Source organism: Hypanus sabinus, chromosome 13, assembly GCF_030144855.1.
Source record: "Hypanus sabinus isolate sHypSab1 chromosome 13, sHypSab1.hap1, whole genome shotgun sequence".
In the NCBI taxonomy this organism is placed as follows: domain Eukaryota; kingdom Metazoa; phylum Chordata; class Chondrichthyes; order Myliobatiformes; family Dasyatidae; genus Hypanus; species Hypanus sabinus.
The window spans coordinates 49461255-49474031 of record NC_082718.1 but is presented as its reverse complement, the minus strand read 5'-3'; the positions used below and the strand labels follow the sequence as shown (position 1 = coordinate 49474031).

The following is a 12777-nucleotide window of genomic DNA, read 5'->3' as shown; positions in this document are numbered from 1 at the left end:
GAAACACCCAGAAAGGCAACATACATTAGCAGCTGATTATATGTCTGTACTTGGTCTTGTGCTCACTTTACATCCATCTAAGGAGTTCAGAGCAACTTGGCAAATCTCCCCTCTCCTGCTCGATCTTTCCATAACTGCCTCACAGAAAAATGCTTGCTCACATTTGATTGGCATTTAGAGGTTTTGACTTTGATCTGTCAAAAAAAATTGGAGTAAAAACCCAAAAAAGGAATGTTAACAGAATATTATGTTACTTTATAAATGTCTGCAAACCACTAATTGCATATCTTTTAATAGTGAACCAGATAACTTCTGCCTTTACTATTCTGTGACTCAATATTTTTGGAATGTTGAATGTACCTTGAACATTACCAGAAAATGTTTTATGGTATGTCAAATGCTTTGAGAGAAAACAGAACATAACGTACAATGGCCTTTGGTAAATGAAAACTTGTTACCACTTATGGAAATTGAATATTCAGTACTCTTTATGTACAGGTTATGCTTCTAATGTTTGAAATTGAGTTTGACTATGTTGTTCAAGAGTTACACATGCGAAAGAATGAAAGTAACAGCATTGTGTTTTCGTCTCATTTGTTCTACTGATTTCAGTCTATAGATAGTGAATTCCAAAACACAGGAATTTAAAGCTCTTGATGTATCTTAAAATGTGACTTTAAGAAGGATTGCTTCAGATGTCTGTATTATGTGACATCAGAGTCGGTGATTTGTCTGTTCCATAGCAGAATCATTACTTGCCTATAACGATCAAGGGAGTATGTTCAGTCTTCAGCAATGGGTCATACATGGACAAGGATGTGGTCAAGATCTTCCTGAACAATTGCAACATTCCCACTGACATGTGCAAATCTAGCCCACAAGGACAAGCGACATTTGAGACTGTTTAAAGAACTTGTACAATTGTTTTCGTAGCCTTGACATGTTGCAGAAAATTTTACAAGAAAACAATTATCAAAAGCAGCACATAAAAAATGCTGGAGGGACTCAGCAGGTCAGTCGGCACCTATGGAAATGAATAAACAGCTGATGTTTCGACCCTCCTTCAAGACTGGAAAGGAAGGGGGTAGACGCCAGAATAGAATGATGGGTGGGGAGGAGGGGGAAGGAGAATAGCTGGAAGGTGAAGCCAGGTGGATAGGAAAAGTAAAAGGCTCGAGAAGAAGGATTCTGATTGGAGAGGAGAGTGGACCTTAGGAGAAAGGGACTCGGCCCAAAACAGCGACTGTTTATTCACTTCAATCAATGCTGCCTGACCTCCAGCATTTTGTGTGTGTCACTCTGGATTGCCAGCAGACTCTGCAGACTTTCTCGTGTTTATGAATTACTTACGAAATATTGTAGCACAGGAAACATTGAGACTAATTTGCGCGGAACAAAAGCCCACTAACAACATTGAAATTATCACCAGGTATTCTGCTTTAGTGAGTAATTAACATTTACTAGGGCAGTGGTTAACATATTGCTCTTTATTCAACTTATGCTATTGAACTTTTTTAGGCCAAGTATATCACAGCATGTTCAACAATGCATCAAAACGAGAGCATACATTGTGCACAGATCTATGCTAATATGAGAGGGCATAATTTTAAGGTGAGTGGAGGCACAGGGAGGGTGTCACAGGCAAGTTATTTTACACAGAGAGTAGTAAGTGTGTGGTAGAGCCAAATCACTAGGGATGTTTAAGAAATCCTTAGATAGGCACATGGATGATAGGGAAATGGAGGACTATGTGGGAGGGAAGAGTTGGATTGATTTTATAGTAGGTTATAAAGTTGACGCAACATTGTGGGCTGAAAGGCCTGTACTGTTCTATGTTCAAATCTCTTTAGTGTGTCACACATCCACAAACACTTGACTTGGAGATATAAATGCTGCCATGAAGCCAAGGCCTATTCTCGCACCAGCATGCTTCCATTTAGAATGTATACTTGTCTTGTCAATTTTCCTTTTCTTTCCCTTGGATCAAGAATGAATTGCATACACATTGGCTTTATGGCCATTGGGATGACTGATGAGGCCAAAGTGGGAGCCATTGGTTCTTCAAAAAAGCAGAGCGGGGAAAAGTATGTGGGCAGTTTCTGTGATGTCCTTCTGTCACTTACACAAGGCTACTATGCATTCTCTTTGCAAATATTTATTCCTCAATTAACCCCACTAAAGCAGAGTCATCATCATCATTATCTGCCACTCATATGAATTGGCCAATCATCGTCTCATGACCATGATTGTTCTTGGCAATTTTTTCTGCAGAAGCAGTTTGCTATTGCCTTCTTCTGGGCAGTGTCTTTACAAGACGGATAACCCAAGCCATTATCAATATTCTTCAGAGATTGCCTGCCTGGCATCTATGGTTGCATATGTGATATGCACCAGCTGCTCGTATGACCACCCACCACATACTCCCATGGCTTCATGTGACCCTGATAGGGGGCTAAGCAGGTGCTACACCTTGCCCAAGGGTGACCTGCAGGGTAGGGTAGCAGAGGGAAGGCAAGCTTTTCACCTCCTTTGGTAGAGATGCATCTCTACCCCACCACCCACAAAGCAGAGTACCTGGTGATTTTCTCAATGTTGTGCTCAAATTATCTCCAATGTTTCTTCATTACAATCCTTGATAAGAACTATTTGGCTATAAGATATTTGGTGAGGTGCCAAAAACTTATCTGCTGGAAGAACTCAGTGGGTCAAGCATCATCTGTGAGAGGAAAAGAGCTATTGATGTTTTGGGCCAAAATCCTGAGGGTGGAGAAGTAAGGTGACCAGTGTAAAGAGAAGTGTAGGGGTAATTGGTGAACTGAGGAGGGGTGTAAGATGACAGACAGTTAGTGCCAGATAGGGGAGGTAAGAGTTGTTAGAATTGGAAGACTGCCATAGGGTAGGTGGAAGCAGACAAAGAGGAAAAAGATGAGCAAAGTGGGAGGAGGGGGAGTGAAGATGGGAAAGCGATGCTGAAAGGAGGTAAGCAGCAACACGAAGGGCTACCAGTGCTAGATTCTGATCAGTAAGGAAGGTGAAGATGGGAACAATTAGGGGAGAGGTGAAAGACAAATGGAACCAAAAACCAAAGACTTGGGGGGGGGGGGGGGTGGGGGTGTGCTGGTGGACTTGCGTGTGAACTGGGTGGATAGATCCTGGAGGGAGATGGAGATGAATATGGGTGAATGGGTGTTGGGGTTTGGGAAAGGGGATGAAATGCGAGGACTGGAGAAGGATATTGAGAGTGGGGGGAGGGGTGGGGGAGAAGGGGAAGGGTAAAAGGGTTATCGAAGAGTGAAAAATTCAATTTTCATTCCGTTGGATTGTAAATTAGAGAATACAAGGTGTTGCATCTCCTGTTTCTGTTGGGCTTCAACTTGGCAGTAGAGAAGATCAAGGTTGGACAAGTCAATGTGGGAATGGGCAATGGAGTTAAATGGTCTATATCTGGGAACTCCCAGGTTACCTTTCCAGACGGTACATAGGTGCTCTGTGAAACAATCACCGAGTCTGTGTTTAGTCTCACTGATATAGAGGAGGCAACATTGGAAGCACTGAATGCAGTAAGCAAGGTTGGAGGAGGCGCAGGCGAACCTCTGCATCATGTGGAAGAACTGTTTAGGTCCCTGCATGCTGGTGGAAGAAGACAATTCCCCAGATGTCAGGATCTGCACTCCCTCTTTTCCCCAAAAAGCACAATACAAGAGCAAGTTCTTTATTCCCACAGGAATATCATCACTACTGAATCACAACCCTGGCTTTTTGCTGGATTGATAGCCCAATCTGAACCCAGCTCAAGACCATGTACTTTTGTACGCTTTTCCAAAATTCAGCCAGCTAAAGACATTGGCAGAAAAGCAGAAACGAAGACTTGGCAAGTGCCGTACATTGTGAAAAAGAATACATTTGAAGGCACCAAGCAAACCATCCTGACCTGGATAAAGCACAGATCTGTGCTGGCAAAATATAATCCAAACAATATTTGACTAGAATATAGGTACACCTAGCCTGACCGCAGCCTGACCCTTAATGATCCCATTGCATCAGAGCCAAGTCAATTTTCTACCAAACAGCTTAAAGGGAATTTACTACATGGACGGTAATGGTTTGAGCAGCTGCCACTATTCCCTGCCAAAGGATCATGAGGCTGGGCTGTAAATGTAGGCAACACCCATTTATCACAAGGAAAAAAAACCTGAAGAAAATCCTCGGAAAATGAATAATCTTCTTGCCTATCAGAACAGAGATAAAGATAGAAGCTGCTAGAAGTATGCTAAATTATAAAAGTATATAGCTAATAAAAAGAAACATTTTTAAAGAGGGGTAAACATCTGCTTAATTTGCAAATAATTGTTAAAAGATGCTCAGTACTGAGCCAGCTATAGATCAAAAGGCTCAAGAATTGTTCAAAAATGTTCAATAATATGAAAATCAAATTAAGTTTCTCTTTTTTCAAACATTCTTACCCAGCCATTAGCCTTGATTAATGTTTATGATTTAAATCAGTGCATTATTAAAAATATACTGCTCAGTTGCACGTTAAAATGGGCCGTGATTACATATAATAGGTAAATTTTCCATTAGCCAAAATTTGCATTTCAAAACTGTTGACCTTAAAACTTGTAGCATTCAATCCCAGCACAGCTAACAAACAAGTCCATTAGGGAGTTGCCATATTCCCCTTCCAAAATACAAACTTATTGTTTTGTATACCCTTCCTGCTTATTTTCATCGTCATGGGATGTGTCAATGCCAAAACAACATCTACTGGCCAATTCTTAATTCCCCTGGAGAAGGTGGTAATGAATGCCTTCTTGAACTGCTGTTGTCCTTCAGGTGAAGGTACTGCAAAGTGCTGAAAGTCAGAAAATAAAAAGCAGATGCTGGAATTCTGAAATAAAGGCAACAAATGCTAGAGAGAAAAAAATCATAAAGTTCAGACAGCACCTGTGAAGAGGGAACAGTTAATGCTTCAGGTTTGGGAGTGTTGCTGGGTAGAGAGCAGGAGGAAAGGGACTCAGTGACAAGGAAAGAACGCTGGTTTATTTCTACGTCAGAATAAGGTGTGACAGTGCAAAGATGCTGCAGTTGGAGGTGCTCCCCTCTTGCGACTCTTGTTCCTCTAGGTGCAAGAGGTTAGTGGCTGCTTTTGAGCTTCTAGTTGCAATATATATTTTATTTATACTTAAACTCTGCAAAAGTTTTAGACACATATATATGACTAGGGTGCCCAAGAACTTTGCACAGTACCATACTTGCCACTGTGGAGCAGAGGTTGAGTTTGTAAATCTGGTGGGAACGGTGAGGGTGGAGTGCTGTGGGAGGGGTGTGGGACAGGTGGCAGAGAAGGAGTGCCAAGGGTGGGGGGGGGGGGAAGTGGAGTGAAGTCACACCCAGCCCAGAGACACCAGGTAAGGTCATTTGATTCTGAACAATTAGTTTATTGATCATTACTGAATGGCTTCCCACTCCCTCCCATCTCCCTTGCCCAACCATGTTTCCCCTCTCTCTCTGCTCCCTTCCCACTCAATCCACAATAGACTCTCATATCAGAATTAGATTTATCATCACTCACGTTATGATTTTTTGTTTGCGGAATCATTACAGTACAACACAAAATTACCACAGTAATGTGCAAAAGTCTGGGACGTCCTAACTATATACACGAATGAGACCTTCACACATTACTGGTTATCCCTCATTATAACTTAGAGTTTTGTTATGTTTTGCACTGTACTGCTGCTGCAAAGTGACATACATCAAAGATAATAAACATTATCCTTGCAGTGTGTGTTGCAAATGGTAAACACTGCAATCTCCATCAGTGAATGGGATAGATCATCTGCAATTTCATACCTTTTTTTTGTGATAGTAACAAATACCTGGTTTAAGGAAAGTTATTTACATTTGTCCTCAGAAGCCAAAGATAGGTTGCTTATGAAATGCCAGCCTTTTAGATAGCGGTAGTGTTTCTCAACTTGTTCCCTTTTCTCTGATTCTGTTTTACGTTTGGAGCTCAAAATGTGGTGCACCAGATGGAAGTGAGAATAAAAGATCCAGTTGAATGCTAGCGCTCGACAATGGGAAGCAATAAAATTTAAGGAGTATTGAAAATTTAATGTATAAAAGATGGAGTGAAAGGAAATGTCACAATGAGCAGGTTGGAGAGCTGTTCCTGAAGTTGTAAAAAATAGTAGATGAAGTTGAAAAGAACTGAACACTTCCTTCAGGGTGGAAAATGTGTGAGAATTCAAGTGAATGTGGGAGAATCCTCAAGTGATACATTTCAACAGTATTAAGGCCAATTAATAAACACAGCTTGTAAATTATAGGAATCGACCTTAGCAGCTGTGCATTTGTCAGTATAGAGAACACTTGAAACACTGGTAGCTACTGGCAAAAATCAGTCTTTATAAAAAAAACTATTTTAAATTAATTCATGGACACATCTTTTCAGCTTAGAACAAAGCAGGCCATTCGTGAAGAGCAGTGGAAAATAAGCCCCAGAGAGGGATTCAACTCATTGCCCATTTACAGGTACACTGTTATCTTGGCATTTACTAAGAAAGTAGTTGCTCGGTGTCCTGAAGTGGCTCCTCTTGCTCAGCGAGGATGAGTAGTTGCACGTGTTCATAGTAACCTTTCAGAAGGCCATCCATTCATTATGTTCTGCCCAGAGCAGGTCTTGACTTAAGGCCCATTTGAAATCAGAATCAGATTTATTATCACCGGCATGTGACGTGAAAAATCCTTGATTAGGGAAGTGAGCAGAGGGCATTTCCTCAGTTGTTTTTTTTCTAATCCTCAGAGTACCTTTAACTGAAGGAGGGCTTCTGCAGATAAGCCTGAAGAAACTTATCTATGAGGGTTGCAGACTTTCCAATGGATTTCACGCAGGCTCCGGTATCAAACCACAGAATTATTATGGCACAGAAAGAGTCCTATTATGCCTATCAAGCTATTCCTGGCTCTCTTCAGAGCAATGCAGTTGGTCCCTTTTCTCCAGCTCTCTATCTCTGTAAACCTGAGAATTGTTCCCTTTTAAGTGTTTGTCCAAATCCATTTTGAAAGCTCTGGTTCCACCCTCCTTTCAGGCAGTGGTATCTATATCATAACCACTATCTACTGAACATGAAAACCTTTCTCATGCATTCTTCTTCTTGACTACTGACTCTTGACCATCTATTGCTGGGAATATCTGCTATCTATATACAGTGACAAAGTCAACTGTTTTCAAAGTCACAACTACCAGTTTTCATTTCAATTTCTTGCCTCCAAGGAAAGCAGTCCCTGCTTCTCCCTTTTACCTATTTGCTGAAGCCCTCAATCCTGGACCACTCTACTGTATCCAAAGTGGGATTTGAACCAATCATTCTAACTCCAAAGATGATCTTCAGTGCTTACTTGCTAACACAGGGAAGATGCTGAGCAACAGTTTTGCAAATTGTATTGTGTCCAGGAATTGTCCCGAGAGTGAGTGCAAGAGTTAGTTATAGTTGAATTTCCAAGAGTATTGATGGAATTTCAAATTTCCAGATAAATGCCTCCAGCAGCATGTAACCATATTTCCCTTACCATTTCACCAGACCTCCACTTTACCACATCAGCTCCTTCTACAAGGTCCTGATGCCCCTACTCTTCCTTCATTTGGATGATGCTTCATGCCCTTTAAATCCAATTGGCTTGACTGATTTCTTCACTGGTAGAAACCCAAGTTCCCCTTTGGGCTACGTATTTAATGCCAGTAGTTTTGGCATTATAATGGAGACCTCAAACCAAAATCATATTGATCCCTCCTCATGGATGTTGAAGGTTTCCAGTTAGTGTCTGTTTGATTTGTTCTCCAGAAGAAATTAAGAACATGTTATTTGCCAAACCCCCTAAACATTGCCAACAAAAGAATGTGACTCATAAACGCTTTGAAAGATAGGACTGCCACTGTTCTAGAATGGTGGATTTTCTTAAAGCAGAGCAGGAGGCTATAAGTTTTTGAGTGCGGTCTGCCCTTTGTTTTCTGATGACTTCATTTCTGTTTTATCACACTTTTTAAACAAAATATTTAAAATATTTTCAAAGTCTCTAACCAAGAAATATCGATTGGTTACAAAGAAAGCTTAATTAGACATGTGATTTTTCCTAAGTCACCTGTACAATAAAAATCCCATAGAAACCCTTTCTTTTTCTTACACAGAGAACTTTGTCGTACCCATCCATCCCTGATTGGGACAATGAGAATGACCAGCTCCCATACACCACCATTTCCATTCTGCCCTGCATTTTCGCAGATATAGAAATTTAATTCCATCCCTTTCTTTTCTCTTTGTAGTGGAAGGACCCCAACTCAATTCAAAGCTGTAAAGTGTAACTGCATCCAGAATTAATTTCAAGTAGGTTGAGATGATGTAACTAAATTAACAGTGGCCAATTAAATATTTGCTAACTCAGTGACAATTCTTGCTTCCTCCACAGTCTATGGCATTGAGATAATATTACCACATCAGTTATGAGTATGTAATTACATCATTGCATTAGTGATTCAAGTCATTGGCAGAGAATGGGGAAACCAGCCCAGTAGTTTAACTGTAACTTATCCAGAACTGTAGTGCAGTAACCAAGCCCAGCCACATTCAAACTAACTACACAGGCATTCTGGTAACCTCTTCCCTATATTGTATGGGGAACTTTACTTTCCCCATCACTGAAATGTTTCCAAAATCTATGGACTCACATTCAAAGTCTTTTCACCTCATGCTCTTGATATTTATTGCTTATTTGTTTATAATTATTATTTCTTCTTGTATTTGCACAGTTTCTTGTCTTTTCACACTGGTTTACCCCCAGCTGGTTTAGACTTTCATTGATTCTATTAAGGTTATTGGATTTATTGAGGATGCCCACAAGAAAATGAATCTCAGGGTTGTGTCCGGCGGCATGCATGTACTTTGATAATAAACTTACATTGAACTTTGAATCTATAATCCATGGGGGAAGTCCATCAGCATTTTCTGGTACAATTGCAATCTCCTTAAATCCATGAAAAACTATTCCCACATTAACTTAATTAACTTTCAAATAAAAACAATGAAGAACATAACGTCGATTTCTATTATCAAAGATATATTCAACATCAGTTGATTTTCCCAAGAACAGATTCTGATGTTACAATTTTTCTTCCTGTTTCTTGGCAAACTATTGCCCACCTCGAGATCAACCACCTAGACAGAGCACTTTTTTTCAATGACTGAATACCACACAACATGCCAACACTCAAGCAGGAGAAAGGTGAAGGAGGTGAGGGCTCCATTCATTCCTCATCTTCCCCCACTATTGGGCAAAACCAAAACAAGGTGATATATTGTCCAACTGAGCTCAAGCCTTTTATCTCTAGTTTGAGAATGAAGTATCCATAACCATTGGTCTAATACTATTAATAAATAGAGCGTAGAACCCAAGGTACGTTCCCTATTTGTGCAAAGCTGCTCTGCTTCAAAAAGATATGGATTTGTGAATATCATGAAATAGAGTGACAAGGATTAGAGAGACTGGGACTGTTCTCTTTGGACAAGAAGTGGCTGAGGGGAGATCTAAGTGTGGAGAATCTGTCGGAGTGGATAGAAGGAGGTTATTCCCATTGGCAGGAGAGGTGACAGGCACAAATTAAGTGGAAGAAAATTAATGGTGCTGAGGTAATTTTTTTTAAACCCAGCATGTGGTTGAAATCTGGAATGCACAGCTGGCAGTTGTGGTGGAGGCAGGTTCCAGTAGTCTTTAAGAGGGAAGTGGCTAAAAATAGGCTGAGGGAAAAATTGCAAGGCCACAGAAATAATAGCAGTTACTAAGGTATGGAGCCAAGTTGGAAACAGTGGACTGAATGGCCCTTTGACTCTATGATAGGTGCTGGTTCTACACTGAAGGAAAGTTGCATGAAACCATTCTCCCTTTTGATGTAGAGTCACCTTAAGCCAGGACCCTGATTCAGGCTCTATTTGCACTGTACTTTCTACATACTAATGCACAGCCAAACTAATTCACACCAGTGGTGTAGCTGTGGTTTAAGCTCACCCTTAATGAGAAGCTGTCAAAGAGCCCGAGTTATTTCCTTTACCCTTTTACAATCCAGACTTTACACATAATTAGATTTTGTCAGTTCAGATTCTCAACCGTTTGCAAGGTTTCGGCAGTAGCTCCCTTGAGTGGAAAGTCCAGACGTCTATGCAATCCTGACTAACATCACTATCAGGCAGCTCTGATGAAGCTGGGCCATTTTGTGGTCTCTGGACTTCATTCGAATACTTACAGCTGCCTTAGTCAAGAAGGCTCAAAACTACTACTGGAGAATTCAAGGCTTAAATCAAAGAATGCTTTCAACCTCTCTAACCAAGGAAAGGTCTGATCAAAAAAGAAACAATAAAATTCAGCTATTTATGTAGTGTCCTCAGCAAGGCAAGACTGGCATTTCATGTGTTTCTTTAAAGAATGTGGGATTTATAAAGCTTATGCAAGCAGAGTCTGACTTGTTTAATGATGAGGCTTCTAAGCCTATGCAATTGGACAGCAAAACTAAGGAGTAACAAATTGGTCACATGAGATTTATCAGAAACAGAATAACAACCAGATCAGATATATTGTAGATTTTGTCACAAGGTACAATTCAAAGCTACCCACAATTCAATGTATACAATAGCATAGACCTTGTGGTGTTCAGAGATGCAGTGCAGTGAATTCAGAGGGCAGATAACTTGATTTTCTTTCCTGCTACGAACAAATGAAAAAAAATCCCACAGAATTTTTTTTACAATTGCTTTCTTACATTCCATAGGTCAAACCCATCATCTGCCACCAAGTTAAATTTGCTCCTTATAAGGCCTAGGCATTGAGTGCATTCCCTTCATTTTTCCCTAACATGGGTTCTTTATCAGATGTGGTTCCACAGAAGGCCAGCAAATATTTAGCTAACCTTTTTACTTTTCAAAATACTGGCATGCTGCCAGCTTTCCCAAGCAAGTTAACTGAGGTGCTCACTGAAGCAGACAGCTCCCAAGTCTATGTCTCAAATCTTATCACTTCATTGTGCAGGAATCACTGTAATTCATGACTCTTCCCCACCCCCCCCCCCCCCGACCAGCTCCACCTTTCACTGCCACCCCTCTCCTCCCCTCTTCCTCTATCCCAACCTTGCCACCATAGCACCACTCCCAATTCAGTAGAAGTTCATCAGCATGGCATCAAGTTGGTCTGTGAAGACACCATTCAGATACAGTACTGATAATGCAATTGCAGAAATATTTTCAAAAAAATTTTTTTTAAAGAGGCTTAGGATATGAAAAGAGATGAGATTGCTGGAATGTTTAATTGCATTAAAATCAATGAAGAAAATGCAGCGTAAAGAAAAGAAAACAAGGGACTCTAAGGAGCCAGCTCATGGGACACAAAACACTGCAGCATTCCACAAATGATGATGAACAGGTTTAAGCAACACGGAGTCTGAAATCAGATATCAACTTCAACCACAGTTTAAATTGCCTGAACATGTCAAGCTGATTAGAATAAAAATTCAGCCTCTACTCATGAGAAAGCAGAATTGAGATGCACACTAAGCATCTACCTTCAGATTAGACTCTGTTTGAATCTTGTTCCCGTCTGTACTCCGTTTAAGATTAAAATGCAAGATGTAATAATTTTTATGTGGATAAAAACCTGAACATACTTACTCACAAATTGCAATCTTGAATGAAAACTGCCACCCGAGTTTTATATGTTAAAATCTCTTCATTGCTTGACACAAAACAACCTAAAGAAAATTAGTCTGAAACTCCTTCAAAGATTCCCCCTTAAAGTACTCCACTTATTCCTATGCAAAACCCTTCACAAATCCGCTATGCCTCTAATCTTCAAGCTTATTCAATTGGAAGTTCAACTGAAATAAAGTTTAATCTTAATCCTGCTCAATGTAAATCTTTGAAGCAATGACTGCTACACAGAACACCAGAAGTACATACCTTACCTCTGTAGCTTGAACACTGGCTGGCTTTCAAAGAATACAAGCTACGATGCAGCGGCAAGGGAAGTACAGGCAGTCAAAACACCAATACAGTTCTATTCAATAAAACTCCAGTCATGCCTAGGCCCCTCCCAAAGTCAATGCCAAGTGAACATATCTCCCCCTATGTTTACAGTTGACAACCACTAGCATGCATTGTCTGTAACTTGTTCTGCAAAGGAGCCAATCACAGGGTTTAAACCTGATTTGAGTCCAACCTCCATGCAGGAATGCCTGTCATTCCCCAGGCATGCTCAGGAAGCCACTCATCAAGAAACAAGACTAAAAACTCCTGAAAACTGGTGCTCGCTGCCAAAAATGTCCTGCAACATGCCCTTTTTTGGTTATCCTTAACAGGGCCTCTGAAAGTAAATAGTCTGTCATGTATAATCATATGAAATGCTAATCCCGGGGAAATGCATCCATTTGAGCTTTCACTTGGCTGACTGAAAAGCTAAAAAGAAGCAGTGGATTCAAGATCCACACATATTCTTTTAGCGTAACAGACAAACCAAGCTGAGTAGAGCTATGATTTTTTACCTCAGCATATTTTTTTACAGCTTATTAAAAACACATGCAAGAGCTGAAAAAAAAGTCCCATACATGTTACACGTGTGCCAATGTACTCTGAACAAATTTTTTTTTAAATTCCCAAGAAATTCAGCAGAACTTTGATAGCAGTTTTGTTCCTTTTGGGGATTTATTGTTAATCGCTGCGCATTTAGTACTAAAGACTGGAT

General features: G+C 40.4%; 1 protein-coding gene across 3 annotated transcripts in view; it reads right to left on the bottom strand.

The window, feature by feature from the left end:
* Positions 1-12149, bottom strand: part of LOC132403850 (non-muscle caldesmon-like) — a 239790-nt gene extending 227641 nt beyond the window's left edge. For 2 of the 3 annotated variants that reach the window (XM_059987584.1, XM_059987586.1), the window contains exon 1: positions 11997-12148. The gene's annotated coding sequence lies outside the window, so the exon portion shown is untranslated. Of the gene's footprint in view, positions 1-11996 lie in introns of all 3 variants that reach the window. The other variant, XM_059987585.1, reaches the window with a different exon arrangement.
* Positions 12150-12777: the final 628 nt, after the last annotated feature.